General features: G+C 35.1%; 1 pseudogene across 1 annotated transcript in view; it reads right to left on the bottom strand.

The window, feature by feature from the left end:
* The window catches only part of LOC146921166 (putative disease resistance protein RGA4), a 92614-nt pseudogene extending 78311 nt beyond the window's left edge, over nucleotides 1-14303 (bottom strand). The window contains exon 1 of the transcript XR_015012031.1: nucleotides 10973-14303. The product of XR_015012031.1 is annotated as a putative disease resistance protein RGA4 (transcript). The remainder of the gene's footprint in view (nucleotides 1-10972) is intronic.
* Between the last annotated feature and the right edge of the window lie 227 nt (nucleotides 14304-14530).

Genomic DNA, 14530 nt, shown 5'->3' with positions numbered 1-14530 from the left:
GCAATATGTACCATGTGCCAGCCCTTGATCCAACAATAAGACGCCAGATGATTTTTACAGGAGAAAAATTGAGCCTCCTTGCTCAATTTTTCCACAGAAAAAATCACTATTGTCTTGATACATGCTCCATAAACTTTAATGCTTGCCTGGAACTCTATCCACTGGTTATGAGTCATATTATAAAACTCATCAGTAGTAAAGCATCTAAGAAACAAATCATCATGGTTCTCATAATGAGCTGTGTAGCATAGTGTGTCTTTAGCATGATGGAAAAGAAATTGTCCCTTATGAAACATAATACAGGAAGACAAAACCTACAGGCCAACCATTCTATCATCATCATACTTATCCATCATGAGAGAAAATGGACATATACCATGATAGAAGGAGAATTAAAAAAACACCAGCTTTGATAAGATCAAAACGGTTGAAAAGACTCTCACAAAGGTTGCAGATTCGAAAATTTAGGAAGAGAGAAACCTAGGAGAGAAACATGCAATTAGTAAACTAACCAACTTCCAACTAATTTCTTACAATCTAGTAATAATAATTACTACTTGACCATAAAAAATAAAATAATAATTACTACACAAAATGATAATAATGAGACGTCAACAAAAAAAAAAAAAAAAACAATGATATTCATAGTACTCTCGAATCGTTATATTTTAATCTTAGAAGTACCCAATTGTTTTTTATTGGTTTTTTAAAATATATTATCAAGGAAGGTTCTACATACTCTACAAGGATTACCTAAAAAAGAAAAACTTATAGAAGGTCATCAAATATTTTGCTCTGAAGCATGTTACACTGTTCATCGTCACCCTCATGAATCTACTACCTAACTCACACTGCCTAACCAAATCAAGCTCCGATGACTTCAAATCCCTTCCTAATCCCTTGGTCTTGTCTCTCTAAACAAAGTAACCCCAAGATCAGCTCAAAACTACCTAAGAAAACCAAGAAAATCTTTGCCCAAGCCTTAAGTAATGTTTGTGATGTACTCCCTCCGTTTCAAAATACTTGTCCATCTTAAAGAAATTAAACATACCAAGGAATCAAATAAATGTTATCATTTTTGATGAGATTCTTTGTGTCTTTTCTATAATACCCCTACTCATTTATTATTTCATTCTATTATTTCTCTCTCTACATAAATAAGTAAGGGTAATATTGATAAACCAATAATTAATGTTGCATTGAAACTTGAAAGTGACAAGTAAAGTGAAACAAAATTATTCTTCAAAATGGACAAGTATTGTGAAACAGAGGGAGTACCTTCTAGTCAGCTCCCTAAACCCAATTTGAAATGTGATGAATTTGCAATTACGATCCTGGAAGAATATTTTATAGGACTAGAAACATTCAAACATAACTTGCACGCTCATATTATCTGGCTAAAGGGTTCGTCACTGTAGGAATTGCCTTAGAATTCCTTAGTATTTTCAGTTACGATATTATGAAGTTTTTTATGAGACATTAGTGAGTTGTTTTCAGTTATGTTTTGCTTTAAAGACAATAATTTTAGGGAGTTTCTTTTTGTTTTAAATTATGTTTCAGCTCTATTTATAGGGCACTAAAGTATTTTGTAACGGTGTGCTTGATGTTATAAACATATTTCTGTCTTCCAATATATCATTTCCGTAATACTTTTTCTCTCATATCCCTTCTAAAACTAACAAATTGGTATCAGAGCTTATTTTCGTAAGGGATCTGTACATAAAAAAAAAAAAACACCCTTAAAAATGGAAACAGAAAGAAACTTCTCCCTTGCTCCACCCATTTTTTATGGTGAAAACTATCATGCTTGGGCTATTAAGATGTCAACATATTTTGAAGCCTTAGACCTTTGGAAAGCTGTAGAAGGAGAATATGAAGTGGAGCCATTGTCGAAAAATTCAACGGTGGCTCAAATAAAGATTCACAAAGGAAAGAAGACAAGGAAGGCCAGAGCTAAAGCATGTCTACTCCATGCAGTGTCAAGCACAATATTGACAAGAATCATGAACTTGAAATCAGCAAAAGACATTTGAGATTACATCAAAAAGGAATATGAGGGAAATGAAAGAACCAAAAACATGCAGATACTCAACCATATTCGGGAGTTCGAGATGCTAAAAATGAAGGAGGCAGAAACCATAAAAGAGTACGCAGATAAGTTATTGGGAGTTGTTAACAAGGTGAGATTACTTGGTAATGATTTTTCTGATGAAAGAATTGTGCAAAAAATTTTGGTTTCTGTGCCTGAGAGATATGAATCAAAAATTTCTTCATTAGAAGAAACAAAAGATTTGTCGAGCATTTCCTTGGTAGAATTGGTGCATTGCAGGCACAAGAACAAAGACGAATGATGAGAGGAGAAACGTCCATAGAAGGTGTAACACCCCGTTTTTCCAAACATAAAAATTTCATGAATAAATCAGAGTAATTCATCGTAAACGGAATGTCACATTTCATAAAAACCATAAATGGATTAAATAAATATTTATCCTTCAAAATTCAATCAACAAATTACTTAATGTTTCGCAGCGGAATTTATCAAACGTCTAAAAATAGTCTTTGGCACTAAGGTCTCATCATAAAAGTCTCATAAATAGTCTAAAACATCATAATTAGTTCAAATCCAACAACTTCATTGAAAATCTCATAAAACAATACGTAAGGAATAGAAATATTGTCAAAACTCCCATCTTGTTACGTATCAGAGCACCTAAAGACACACTGTGAGGAGTCCACTCACGACCACACCTAATCTTGATTACCTGCAAGTTACTCATATGAAGAGCAACATTTTCAAGCAGAAGGGGTGAGATTTCTCAAACAATAATATTAAGCTCATAAATCATAAATTACATTTAACAATATAAACATCTTATAATTTAACAATTATAATCAAATACATAGACATCATCATTTCATCTTAGCAATATATCATCATATAGCAGTCACAATCATCGTCGCATATCATCATACTAAAAGACATCACAAGGTACTTCGTTAAAACATCACAACTTAACAACTTGACTCGACAAGGCCTCTAAACTCGACTATGCAACTCTTAACGTCTTAAACCATCTCGAATCATCATGAAATGCAAATGCATGTGGTACCAATCTAGGGCATAAGCCCTCATCGTCGTTGACATAGATATACTCCTAGGGCATAAGCCCTCGTCGTCGTTGAGCAAAAGCTCATAGGGCATGAGCCCTCGTCTTTGGTTGAGCAAAACCTCCAGGGCATGAGCCCTCATCTTTAAATGAGTATGCATGGACTCAACATCTTACGTCTTAGATACTTCACGAACATCTTACAACTTTTTGACTTAGACCGACATTTACATCTTAAATAAGATCAACAACAACATATGCAGCACTTATAAAGTCACATCATATCAGCATCATAACTTAACAGTATCAAATGATAACAATAGCATCTTAAGCATCGCATCAACATAAGCACCATAAATAACACATATAGTGCATATATAACAATCTCACATCATTAATAATTTAGTCATCTTAACTTAGTCTTTCTGGGCTGCTTCTAATAACCTGGATAACCTTCATTTTCTACTCAAAGTCCGTCTTAAAGCTACATGTGCGAAAGAATCAGAAGAAAACAATTTGGGCAGAAAGGGGTAGTTGCTCGCTGTGGCGAGTGGGTCTGCTCGCTGCGGCGAGAAAAACATGCTTCCTGGAGTCTCTCAAACGGGTTGCTCGCGAGGCGAGTTAACTTGCTCACGGTGGCAAGTAAAAGGGTTGCTCAATGTGGTGAGCGACTTGCTCGCGGTGGCGAGCGATGATGTTCTTGCTCGCGAGGCGAGCTATGCTGCTCACTGCGGCGAGCGATGAATGTCAGCCCGGCCAGAATTCTGTTTTTCTCAAAAATTCACCTAATCTCTTGGTTCTAACCTAAAAACAGCTTCAATAATCATCCTATGGATTATCTAAGGTCTGTACACAATTTTTACATAAATTCAACCAGTTTTCATCATCTAATCATCAAAACCGCTCATTAACCCTAATTCTTAATTCCTCACAACTCATCCTAAAACATGTTAGATGCAATCTAATGATTCACAGACTTAATATTAGTGAAAGATGGTCCCACCCTTACCTTATAACATATGAAATCGGCAGCCTCCAGGTTTTCTCCTCTTCTCTTGACTTTTCTCCCTCTTTCACCAAAAATTGATCGTACGTTATGTCTTTCTCTAAACCTAACTTCTCTATTTATAACACCTCTTCTATTCTTTTCTATTTCCTCTTAAACCACTAAACTCTCTAAATTTATAAAACAGTCCCACAACTTAATATTTATTTTATTTTCAAATCTTGTTTTATTAAATAATAAAATAAGTCACAACTCTTCACCACACATCACATAAAATCTCTATAAATCATATAACTCTCATATAAATCACATAAATCATATAAATCACAAGAATATATAAATATATTCTAAAACTCATCAAAAATAATTAAATAATTAAAGAGGGCGTTACAGAAGGTGCTTTGTATGTGAAAGCAAAAAGTCCAGGAGGCAGCAACAACAGACAAAATGATGATATTTTTCAACCATGTGCACACTGTAAAAAGACAAACCATCCTCAAATAAGATGGTTGTGGAGGTCTGATGTCAAGTGCAGAAAATGTGGCAACATGGGACATGTAGAGAGTATGCAGGTCAAAATCAGATGAGGCAAAGATATCCATGGAGCAGCAAGAAGAAGATCTACTTTTTGTTGCAAAATGTTTTGCTACAAGCAATAGTTCATGTGACTCGTGGTTAATTGACAGCGGCTGCACAAATCATATGACCAATGTTCATAAGCTCTTTAAAGAGCTTGACAAAACCGTTAGTTCCAAAGTAAAAATTGGAAATGATGATTTCATCTCAGTCAAGGAAAAAGGGACGGTTGTTATTGAAAGTTTATCAGGTATGAAATATATTTCTTATGTTTTATTTGTGCCTGACATTGATTGAAATTTGCTTAGTGTCCCACAACTTGTTGAAAAGGGCTTCAAAGTCATATTTGAAGACGATGTGTGCTTGATCAAATATTTTAAAAGTGAAGATGTATTTAAGATTAAAATGAGAGCTAAAAGTTATGCTCTAAATCAGCCAATAAAGAAGTCGCTGCCGAAAACTTATGAGTATTCTGATGATGACATAGCTGATGATGACATAGAGGATGTTCTAATTAGAAGAAGCAATAAGATCTTGGTGAAAGAGTTCAAAGTTGATGATCAAGGGGTTGATGTGTTAACAAAGGCTTTACGAAAAACAAGATTTGGAATATTAAAAGACAAGCCAGGACTTTGAAGCAACTAAGGCAAGGAGGAGATTTGTAGGAATTGGCTTAGTATTCCTTAGTATTTTCAGTTACGATATTATGAAGTTTTTTATGAGACATTAGTGAGTTGTTTTCAGTTACGTTTTGTTTTAAAGACAATAATTTTAGGGAGTTTCTTTTTGTTTTAAATTATGTTTCAGCTCTATTTATAGGGCACTAAAGTATTTTGTAATGGTGTGCTTGATGTTATAAACATATTTCTGTCTTCCAATATATCATTTCCATAATACTTTTTCTCTCATATCCCTTCTAAAACCAACAGTCACCTTTAACGGTTGTTGCCTTGTGTGCTAAGCTACAACCTTTGTGGAAGAAGCTAGGAAGATCGGGTGTGACCTTTCTGGGAAGGGCTATTATGAATTTTCATTTTCCTCTTTGTTTGGCAAAGAATGTTCTTGCGAATGTGCAAAATCTGTCATCAGCCTAGGAACTCTGGGAAAAACTCGAAGGGTAATATCAGGCAAAGTATATCTCGAATCAGTTGTTGCTGAAGGAATTCCATAATTTGCGCATGGATGAGGGTACGAAAATGTCTGATCATCTTAGTACTTTGAATAATATAGTTTCAGTGTTAGAATCTATTAAAGTTAAGATTGATGATGAAGATAAAGCGTTAAGGCTCATTTTGTCCCTTCCACCTTTTATGTTCATCTCAAACTTGTTTTGATGTATGGGAAGGAAAGTTTGAGTTTTGAAGAAGTTGCAACTAAAATTATTTTTGAAGAAAGGAGGATGAAAAGTGATGAAAGCACTTCATCAAGCTCAATGTTTCTAACTAGAGGTGGGGCTAATGGGAAGAAGATTCATGCAAAGAACATGTCGTGCTGAAAGTGTGGAATGTCTGGACAATTAAAGAGAAATTGTTCAATTGGAGGAGTATCTGAAAAAGACTTTGTGGCAAGTGCTAGTAATGTCTCCCTTGTTTTGGGAGATGATGGTGATGATCTTATCTAGAAGATAAAGTGTGTCGTTATGGTATTTCCCTATACCATGCAAAATGACAAGTTATTGCTAGAGGATTCAGAACAACACATGGGCATTGGTTGGCATTGCATGCAAGGTGTGTGTGGTGAGATGTGTCGATGGCTGAAGAACTTCCTGAAAGCCAACATGGGAGTTGCACCATAATCTTTCAGCTAGGTTACGAATTGAATAAATTCTTGGAGTCGTTCAATTTCAAGTGAAGTATACTCTTTATGGTGGAGTATGATTGTCGGTATAGACAATGGAAGCGGAAGATGAAACTCTTACAATCAAGGTGGAGGTTATTGGGTTTGATTGTCAAGTTTCTTAAATAAAGAAGGAGGTTAAAAAATATTAGATATTGGAGAAGTCTCACATCGCTTAGAGTAGTGAAGCAAGGGGAAGACCAAGGTTATATATTGGACCTAAGTTCTTTGTTTTTAAATGCATCAGTAGCACTTTAAGCTTATATCTGACTTAGTTTAAATATTTGCTTTGTGAGAGTGTGGTTGTACTGGGGGATTGGGGGTGAGACTTAGTTTAAGTATTTGCTTTGTGAGAGTGTGGTTGTACTACTACTGGTGCATTGGGGGTGAGAGTGAGAGAAGTATATATGTTGTAAATTTTTTCACATAGTAATAATAATTCTTTGGGTGTCACTTTATGCATCAAGTGTGTTTTTTTTTTTTCTTGGTTTTGGAGTTTCTACGTTATATGCTATGTTGTGATTGTGCTTATTTTTCTTCTCCGGCTCTGTTATTTCCTAACCATAATCACTACCGGGAAGTTATCGAAATTGGAACACTTTGAAACTGATGAAAAGGTATGTAGTACTTGGCCATTTTTTAATACTTTTGCATCCTATATTTATTAAATTTTATGCACATGTTTACGAAGACAGATTTGTTATACAGTACTTGGTATACCATTGGTAACATACGGTCCAGGACTCCAGGTACGTTCTGCTGTAATTTCTAGAGTGATATTTGAAGTCAGTTTTCTCAACTAAGGGTCACTTTGACTCTTGTCTTTTTGTGTTGTACTTTATAATTTGCAAATGTAGTGAATGGTCTTTCTACTGTATGTTATATACTACTAATGAATTTTTGTTACTGTTATCTTTCTACTGTATGTTATATACTACTAATGAAATTTCATCCAAAACTTTCTTCTGGCTCCTCTGAACTGAATAGCATAAACTTTTGACAAAAAATTCCATTCTTTTCTCAAAAATTAGTGATGTCTAATTATGTTAGTTATATATAATAGATTGGAGGGAAATTAATGTAAATTGCTTTGGAACACAAGCATAATGCATTTAGGAAATATTGTTTATCTATCATGGTGACCTCACTGCTGTCGTCCTTGCCGTACTGTCTACCTGATCTAAACATATTGTTTATGAACATTACAGAGATGCTAGGGAAACTTTTGAACATATATAGAGGTATAAGGCTCATACAACTCCTACAGATTGCTGGTATTTCTCCTTTTCATTTCGGTTATTCTAAAGCTCGTATATTGTGCAAATGATGTTTGAAAGCATTGGGTGATGACCGGAGATCCTTTGGCTATTACAAGGTCATTTCAGTGTTTGAGAAGTTGTCATTTAAAATTGAAAGTGCGGACCAGATAAAAAACCTCCCGTCAATTGGAAAATCAATGAAGGACCATGTATATTTGTGAATTCTATGAGTAGACATTTTGTCTGGACTTCGTTGCTGCTTTCTTCTTACATTGTTTATCTACTGGAGGCATCATCAGCGCATCAGATTGTCGTTATGGCTCAGATGATGCTTGTGGAATGGTTATCAGTTCAGAATGTGCAGCAGTGCAATCGCGAAACACTGAGCAGAAATGATAATGCGTCTGGTACTGTAGTGCACGGTATGATTTGTAATGTTGACGCCAGTTTTATAAGAAGGTAAAATCAAACTGGTTATGGTGCATGTATCCGCGAAGAAGGAGAAATTTTCGTGAAGGCAATGACTTTTCTTAGTGATTCCCAAGTTCTTGTTGCTGCAATATATGGCAGAAATGAAGGCTAATCTGAGTTTAATTTTATTGTGAACAGTATTAGATGTCTTTTAAATTTGCATTGTAACTTTGAGGTTAAGTTTATTCGGAGGCAAACGAATGTGGTTGCTCGCAGCTTCGCTCGAGCAGCCAATTCTTATGCTAGCCACCATGTTCATGATTATATTCCTCTTTGTATTAATTAAATGAGTTAAGTTTGTTTCTTTAAAAAAAAAACGTTACAAATGTTAAACACTTGGGTTCAATGATACGAAAGAGAGAAGACATGGGAAAACACCAACCTTGGTTCAGTGATACAAAACAGCACCTTTATGAGGTCAGAGGTGGCTGGTTTCGACCATTATGAGATGGCAATAGAACATATGGCACCAGAAATGTAGGGATTTAAAACTGCTGTTTTTATGAATTGAGCTTCATAAATGTTAATTGTATCACACCATTCGAAGAAGTTGAATATTCCATGTTGCAATGGTTTGCGAAATGGAACAAAACAAAAATTAATGACCGTAACAAAGCGATAATAATTTGATGTGTACAATATAATAAATAGAAAGGACAAACCTGCAATGATAAACTAAGAGATCTCAAACACAATTGTGGTGACATAGTTAAGATCTATTTAAAGGGTTGACATTTCCTAAGAGATGTCTGTCCATGCTCAATGGTCAAGGATGAACTCCCAACTTAAGGTTAAGAAGTCCAAATATCTACTATATATTTTTTTAGAATCAGCAAAATTCATTCTCGTCAAGTATATGCAAGGCGCATAAAAACTCGCGGCAACTACAAAAAATAAATACAGTAGGCACCGATAAACAGGAAACCTGAGATCCCAACACACACCCAGAGCCTCGTATATATGGACATGCTATCATTTACAATTTTAAGTGCTGAAAAGACTAAATAATCTCTTGTCAATTGGAAAAATCAATGAATGGTTCATGGTAAAGAATTCTGTGCCCAGACATTATGTATTGATTCTTGCTCTAAAACAATTCCAGATTTGTCTTGATTTCGTCCTTTTGCGGAATGAATTGGATGTTGCACTTGCAAATCAAGAGGTGTATGTGATTATTGATGTGATTAACTTACGAACTGTAAGCAGTGTTTCTTTATCTTTCTATGTCACTGCCCTAACTTTTCCAGCACTTGGATATTGGAAATAAATGTTAATAATTTATTGTGCACACAAAAAGCTTTGGATAAAACACATGCATCATTCATGTTGTTCATATTATTATTACTATGTATAATTTTCCATTGTTTCACATTAACCATATAGACATCTAAAGTGAAGCCGATATTTTCATTGTCAATTTGTCGAATAAAGTGCATGTGTTGGTTCTTCAGCGTCCATCATTGATAGGTTGTCTAAAGTTATTAAAGTTGTTAATGAAAAAATGAAATTGAAGTCTGACACAGAGACTGCTGAAACATTATTAAAGTTCTTGCACATGATTTTACTAGCTAGTCCTCAATGACTCATCTCTTTGACAACCCCCAATATGACACTGATTATTCAGTAAATGATCTTTCTAACTATATAATGAACTTAAAATATCACCTTTTTTTATTTATTTATTTTTGATTCATGTCTACTGCTTAGGTGTCCTGTGTCCATATATCTTCACAAATGAGAAAGAAAAAGTATAGATAAAGAAAACTTCAATTCACTATCAAAAGGTTTCTCAACTTGATACTTGGCACAATAGACTGGGCACCATCATGAGCTTTAATCTGCCAATCTTCTGAAAAAATCTCTGCTTTCTTTTGCTAAGGACTTTCATGTCTTCCTCACAGAGGAATCATTTGGCTGCCGCAGATTTTCCTAATGAAGAAATTACGAAAATCAAATAGGGTCCTGTACCTATTGTCATGAGAATATTATCAGCAATCGATGAGGATACAAAGAAGGATGCAGATCGCATGAGTTTCAGTCAATTAGCACATCAACTGTGTACTTTAAAATAATAACTTAAAATTAATTACTTATTCATTAAGCATAAACACACAGCCTTATATGTTGTTTTTAATAAATTGGGGTGTTTTTTAATATTATTTTTCTAAAGTATTTACATGATAATTTTGAATTTGAATTTCTCAAATCCATTTTTTACAACTCAGTTAAAAAAATTAGCTCAGATTTTAATTTATCAGTGCAAATTTGTTTTTCAGCTCCATATAAACATCATAAATGAGAATGTCTCAAGTTAATTATCACATATATTCTAAAGCATCACAAATGGTTATAGAGGCAAATATTGGAGATTCCAAACGTTCGGCCGTGAGGGAAGTATAGCTTATCCCAATTTGTTTGTAGTATTCAGCCGAAGAATTTAAAATACAGAATTTTTAAAACAAACAGTGCTATGATATGACTATTGACTGAAGAAATAAAAAAAGCAGCAATTCCTTTAGATCTGAACAAATAAACTACATACGCAATTGAAATGAAACCCAAATCTTCATCTCTTCAAATACCTACGAAAACAGGGACCTGTGAAAAACAAAGTATAAATAACACAGGAATTAAACTTAATGGCAACCAAGAATCAATAAAACACTTGACCAAACGTTCAAAATGTATTAAGAAGGGGTAAGAGATCCAAAACATACCTTCAACAGTTTGAATGTGAGATATTTTTGGCCAATCCTCACCTGTTTCCCTTTTACACCGTCTCTCCAACTCAGGACAACCAGAAATACTCAAACTTTCCAGACCAGTAAGGCTTTGAATGCTCGCTGGAAGACGAATCAACTTTGGACAATCCCGAATTTCGAGTATTTGAAGCGAACTAAGGTTTCCTAAAGAGTCTGGTAAGGATGTCAGGTTTGGAAGAATCACCAATGTTAACGATTGAAGGGAAGTAACGTGTTGTAAATCCCCGAATATCCAATTGCTCAAGAGAAGGTAGTTTCCCCAAATCAACAATTTCTAATTCTGAGCATTGCCAAAACTTCAATTTCTTTAGAGAAGTGAGGTTTGTTAGCATCCCTTCTGGAAAACATTTTAGCTCTTGAATATATTCAAAATCAAGGGATTCAAGACTACCAAGTTTATGAATTGAACTTAGTAAATCATGGCTGCATTCCCAGAATATTTTCAAATCTTTGAGAGATGGAAGGCAAGGCAAGCCCAACAAATTAGGACAACTTCTTATTTCAAGATTGAAAAGTTGCGGGAACATATTTTCACCATCCTCTCTTGATAACCTTGTCAGGTTTGGTAGATTCCACAGTTCTAGTACTTCTAGACAAGGTAGTTTACCCAAATGTTGGAAGAGTAAACAGCTTTTGCAAGCTACGAGTCGTAACTTCCGTAAATGTTTTAAAGAAGGACTAGACATCCATTCTGGGAAATGGGAACCTGTATATCCACACAGACACAATTCTTGAAGCTGTTGGGGATAAGGTTGGAGCACTTCAAGAATCTGCTCCACATTTTCCTGCAATTCGGACTCTTTATTTCTCTCCCACAACAACCACAAATAGTTCACATGCTTACTGGACATGTTGGCTTCTTTAGCATCTTCTACACTTTTCATTCTCTCAAGGTGTTTGATGTGAAACTCATTTACTTTGAAATTTAAATGTCCTAATTCTGCCAAAAGGTTTCCCTTGCCAACTACATACATGCTCAAAGTCCTCAGGGAAGTCAACTTCCCTATATTGGGAGGTAAACTTGATAATCTGAAGCAGCCAAACAAATATGAATGTTGTAGAGCTTTCAAGTGTATCAAATTATTAGGTAGTTTTCGGAGTCTAGAACAATTGTCTAATTTCAAAATTTGTATATTCCACAACTTACATATGGATTCTGGAAGAGTTTTGAAAGACCCGTGAGAAAGATCCAAGTACCTTAAACTCTTCAAATGACCAATTGAAGATGACACTTTAGATAAAGGCACCTTAAGCACATGCAAAGAACGAAAACTGAATACATCAAAATCATATGATCTTGTGTAGAAGGTCCTCGGTGATTTGATGTTACACATCCAAATTGAAACTTCACTTGCTGGAATATTCTTTTCAATTGAGAGATGGCGGATTCTTTCTAATGTATTAGGCATGTCATCGATTTTTGTAATGCAACACACCTCTTCTGAAATTGACTGAGCGAGATCATGAACAAGATCGTGCATCTTGAAACTTATAATTTCGCCAAATACATCTCTCTCAAAATCTTGAAAAAATGATCTCCAGTATCGTTCATTCCACACCTCATTACCGATATCTTCCTCGTCCAACATTTTATTGGACGAAATAAAGCCGTTAGCCATCCAAAGCTCAATTAGTAACTGCTTGCTTATTCTGTCATCTTTGGGAAATAATGCACAGAAGGCAAAACATTGTCTCAGTTTAGCTGGCAAATTCAAGTAACTTAATCTCAAATGCAGGCATGACATTATCTTCATCTTGTAAATTCCATAGTTTGCTTTCCTTGATATAGCGCCACTCCTTTTCCTCTCTTTTAAAGCGCAAGAGACTTCCTAGTGCTTTTGCTGCAAGAGGTACTCCCCCACACTTCCTTAGTATCTCCTTTCCTATCACCAATAGCTCTTCCCGTTCTACCTCATTTGGTCCAAAAGCATTTTGTTTAAACAATTCCCAACAATCTTCGTCAGATAGCTTTGATATATCATGTGGATGTATTGTTTGCATGATTTCTGTTACCTTTGCAAGACGAGTAGTGACCAAAATTGAAGCACCTTTTCCTCCACAAGCCAAAACAGATTTCAACTTCTGCCAATTCTCTTGTTTATCGTCCCACGCGTCATCCAATACAAGCAAAAAAAAATTTCTTTGCAGTAGATTTTGAAGTCTTCTCTGTAGTGGCTGTAGTTCCAAATCATCACATGACTTATTAGTTGCCTCATGAATGATCGCTTTAGTCATTCTCTTAAAACTAAAATCTTCTGAAACACAAACCCAAATTCTCGGCTCAAAGTGTTTGACCACCCTCTCGTGATTGAAGATAAGTTGGGCAATTAAGTGTTGTTTTTCCAAGTCCGCCTAGACCAACAATTGGATAAACGGACAAATCCTCCAAACCAAAAGCATAGTCAACCAAAAAATCTACAATTTTTTTCTCATCTTCATCTCTTCCGTAGACTTGAGGTTGAGAAATGATTGAGGTGGTTTGACGCCAGTCAAGGAATCCGCTTCTCTTCTCTCTAACTTTCTCGGCCAAATGAAACTTGGTCTTTTCATCAGCTATTTCATCTACCCTCTCTCGTATGCTCTTCATTTTCTTAGCTATTTTGTAACGGAAAGCAACTTGCTCTGGATGAAGAGAAGATAAACAAGAGCTTTGTAGATAATGAGGAAGTCCACCCTTGGATCCTTTGTACTCCAACTCTAAATCTTTGGTGGCACACTCTTCCAAGATGTCATCGAGGACATAAGCAGCATCTTTAAGCTTAAGCAACCAATCCTTGATAGCTTTGTCAGTGAATTGTTTCTCCTCAGCATCTTCAAGAGTAGCCTTGATTGTAGTGATCAAGCTTGAAAAACTTTTGAAGTCTTTTTCGAAACCAAGAAATAGGCCAAGCTTCTTCTGAACGTGTGAGTTTAAATTGTCAAGGAGAATTTCAAGCACCGCTTCAGCCATTTTCTTTGTTGTAAAATGAAAGTACAGGTATGACTGAGAAATGTAGTGTGGTAGTATGAAATAAGAAGATTAACAATAAGGATTGGTATATGGTAGAAAAAGTTTTGGAGTTTCGCTTCAGGCTTATACTTTTTTCTTTTCTTTATGGAAGTTTTGTAGAAACAACCAAATGAAAATGATAGGTGAGAAAATAAAACACTGCAATAACAAAAGTTGAATTGTAAAATGAATATGATGATGAATATGATGTTTTACGTCCTTTTATATTATGAAAAAAGTTGACAACCAAGATAGCTGAAGCAAAACTATTGGAACAATTTGTGAAGCAAGCCATGGTTTCTCAACTATTAAGGAAGGGATGACTTGTCAAAACAATGTTTTCGTTAGGTATAGATGCTAAAGATGGAGGCAATACTATTGGAATATTTGGACAACTACTGCAAGTAATGAACTTATCTATGGAAAAATTTGATTCCTTCACTTGAATTATATGCCTTGCCTCATGTTTTCTCTTTGTTATGCTCGATTCCAATTAAGATGGTGTCTAGTGGAAAAAGTTTTGC

Source organism: Medicago sativa, chromosome 5 (genome assembly GCF_051527215.1).
Source record: "Medicago sativa cultivar Bolivia chromosome 5, Bolivia_mono, whole genome shotgun sequence".
NCBI lineage: Eukaryota > Viridiplantae > Streptophyta > Magnoliopsida > Fabales > Fabaceae > Medicago > Medicago sativa.
This window is presented reverse-complemented; position numbering and strand designations above follow the sequence as displayed.